This window comes from Aplysia californica, unplaced genomic scaffold (genome assembly GCF_000002075.1).
Source record: "Aplysia californica isolate F4 #8 unplaced genomic scaffold, AplCal3.0 scaffold00947, whole genome shotgun sequence".
NCBI classification, from domain to species: Eukaryota; Metazoa; Mollusca; class Gastropoda; order Aplysiida; family Aplysiidae; genus Aplysia; species Aplysia californica.
Genome location: NW_004798217.1, coordinates 70,746 through 74,362, shown reverse-complemented (window position 1 = coordinate 74,362; position 3,617 = coordinate 70,746). Strand labels below are relative to the sequence as shown.

Here is a 3,617-nt window from a genome sequence, read left to right as displayed (position 1 = left end):
CCGGGGTGAACATAGTGAAATAAGTAGATCTCAGTTTATTTTATAGTAGGACTGGCGGAGCCCGTGGTCAACGTAGTGAAATTATAAGTAGATCTGGGTTTAATAAGGATTGGTGGACCCCGGAGTCAACGTAGTGAAATAGGTAGGTTTAAGGTGGACCCCTGGGTCTACCTAACGAAATACTAGTTAGGTTTTAGAATAGGTGGACCATGCGGTCACCGTAGTAAAATAAGTAGGTTTAATCACGGTGTCCTGGGGTCCACCAAATCTTAATTAAACCTTCTTATTCCTCTACGGCTATGGTGACTCCGGGGTCCACCAATCCTTTTAAAATTAAACCTACTTATTTCACTACGGTGACCCCAGGGTCCACCTGTCCTAAAAACCTAGTATTATCGCTAGGTAGACCCCGGGCCCCGGGGTCCACCTTAAACCTGCTTATTTATCACTACGTTGACCCCGGGGTCCACCAATCCTTACTTAAACCAAACCTTATTTCACTACGGTGACTCTGTGGTTCACATCCTAAAACCTAGTATTTCGCTATGCAGACCCTGGAGTTCACCTACCCTCTACAGGAGTATACTGTAATCAATTTGCAATTTTCATTGATTATTTTCATTGATTAGCATATATTTTTTTAAAATATTGAATCAGAGACTCGCTGTCTAAAAAGTCCACTGTTAATTCTATTCTTATCAAAGAAAATGGCACAATATGATTTTATGCCATATTAAAAAAAGAGTTCTAAAAGTATCCAGAATAATATATATTGTGTGTGTGTGTATTTTATTACATGTATGTATACTAAAAGACTGAGCAGAGGCTTACAATGTAAATTCTGTGCTCTACAAGTAGAGAAAATCGTAAGTTTGCGCAAAACAGATTTTAGAAAAAAAAGTTGGATCTAATTATTCTAATAAAAGTAAAAGTGATTGTTATGGTGTGATTTGTTATTATTAACTCTGGTAATACAGTTAGTTACTGAATCTAAAATTAACTGGAACAGTCCAATTCATTTTATTTCAATTCCAAAGCTTAAAGGCATAGAGCAATAAGTTAGATCTAGATCTAGCTGTTGTAGGCTCTCTGGCTGCTTCTAGCATAGGCCTGCTACTACTGGTTCTAGACAGGGAATCTAGATCTAGCTACAACCTGCACTATTAAAGTCAAATGTATGGTAAAATAAAAACAAAACTGTGAATTGTTTTGTCAGTCAGTACATCCCAATTGCCATAGTTGCATGTATTAATAATTGAATAATGCAATGCCGAAGCAACACGTTATCACAGTGTGCAGGGTAGGTCGGGGTGCCCGGGTCGCTGACCAGTCGATTCGGTGGTTCGGCTTTTGTAGATCTATGCATTTTTTACGGAAATCCCTATTATTACTAGATCTAGATCTCTTAGTGTTGTGAAAACTTCAACCTCTACAGCTCAGGGGTCAAAAGATGTTGGAAAATAATAATACGACCAGAAGTTTCATAATTTATGTAGAATAACACAGCCAGTAGTTTTTATTTCATCGAGTTGTAAAAATTGCCTTGTTTTCAGAAACAAATTTTAATAGTTCCAATTCTACCGAATCGATTTTCACGCGAATTCAACTATTTTGGTGATCTTTGTTTTTCTTTTAAAACGATGTAGGCCTGTCGGATGTGGCAGTGTGATTAACACTGAGTTGTTTAGACCCATCAAAACACGAGGCTTCGTGGCTGATCACAAAAGTATACAGGGCTTATCGAGGCCGATTCGCCCTGCCGCGTGCACGTTCACTAAACTGCCTACTAGATAGAATCTACTACCAAAGATTCTCTACACGATCTTTGCTACTAATACTACTACATGTACTACTATGAGACAGTGCGAGAGAGTGCCCTCAGGCAAAGATAGTGTAACTTTGACTCAGCCACTAGCCACGTTGTGTACTCACTTTTTTCATACCCCAAATTTGACCCGGAAGTTCATTCGGAGGATTTGACCTTTTCACTTGACCAAAGTGTGCCAAAATGGTAGCCTAGCTTTTGCCCCTCCATAAAGGAAAAATCTGGCCCTCATTCAAACCACTGGAATTGAGCAAAATGTGGCGTATTGTGCTTTGTTCTTACAATATTCATTATGGTTATGATTTAAAAGTTGTACACTGAGACAAAACTGTACTAAATGAGAAAGGTGTACCATTATGAAAGTGGAACGAACTCAGTTGCCTGAAAAGGGTAGTTTGAGCTGAGCATGCGTGGCCTAAATAAGCTAAACCCTCCTCCCTTACCTTATTTAGGCCATATGTGGCCTAAATAAGCACTCCCTTTTTTCTGTCTTCTAAATATTTTTTCGCCCTGGGGCTGGTTTTTATTTTCAATTATCTTAAAGCTTCTCTCAATTTCTCCCTTTTTGCGTGAATGTGTGTGAGTGGATGATGTGAGCGGATAGAAGTTCCACAAACACTCACCTCTATATATATATATTATACAAACACACATTTGGAATAGAGGTCGATAATTTTTATAATCTACGCTCTAACACTGCTCTGTCGTCTACACATGTTTTGCCCTTCCCTTGAGGCATCTGACTCTTTCTGCAGCCTTTCCACTGCTACTCCTTGGCTCCTTCTTACTGCTGTCTTTCAGCCATACCCCTGTTCTTCTTGGGGTAGGTAAGATCCAACACTTGGCCTTCTTAGATGAAGGCAGTCCCATGTACAAGTTGCGCACGCTGAGAAAGACAAAAATGGAAACAAGGAGCTGAGGAGGTGGGGGGGGGTTCTGCAACAGTAGTGCAAGGAATAGATCCTCAGACAAGGGAAAGAACATTTTGACATGTACATATGGTCGCTTTTAAGAACAAGGGGACTATCCCGAAAAATGCTGTTTTGGGAAAATCGAAGGTTAAGTTTTTGGACCCTTGTTCAGTTTCTGTAAAAGACAAGGAGAGTTTTCTCTATAGCCAAACAAATATACACACCAGTGAAACCAAACTTCTCCTATAGGTAGGGCAATGCCCACTTTTGGTGAAGGTCAAGATTTAATGGAACCCCCGAAATCATTATCATTATTAATATTTTAAATTCATCTTCATCAGTGCCTTTCACCCCTGGCAGGCCACATACAAGCACAAGCTCTTTCAATTTATCTCTGTCTTGGGCCATCCATCCTAGCTCGTTCCAAGAGAGCTTCATCTCTCTCATGTCCCTTTCCACACATCTCCTCCATGTTTCTCGTGGCCTACCCCTGCCTCGTGCTCCCTGTGGGTTCCATTGCAGCGACTGTATTGTGATGTTTCCACTGGGCTTTCTGAAGGTGTGTCCCATCCAACGCCACTTTCGTAGTCCTATTTCTACTTCTATATCTTTTTGTCCCGCCCTTTCCCATAGCTCTTCATTTCTTATTTTACCCTGCCACATAATTCTTAGGATACTCCTCATACATCCGTTGATGAAAGTCTGGACTTTATTCAGTACTGTCTTTGTTGTCTTCCAAGTTTCGCTGCCTTAGAGGACTTGACATATTTGAAATAAGTATGATTGTAATAGTTCTTTCATTATATTATGTTGTTTATTTAATTATCATCACATGGTGTTGGTAGAGGCGTCAAAGATTGCCCCACTGTTCCTTCCCCCCC

The 3,617-nt window shown here is 40.2% G+C and overlaps 1 protein-coding gene across 1 annotated transcript in view; it reads left to right on the top strand.

The window, feature by feature from the left end:
- LOC101858368 (protein sel-1 homolog 3) overlaps positions 1-3,617 on the top strand; it is a gene marked incomplete in the record, with an annotated part of 68,034 nt that overhangs the window by 63,868 nt on the left and 549 nt on the right.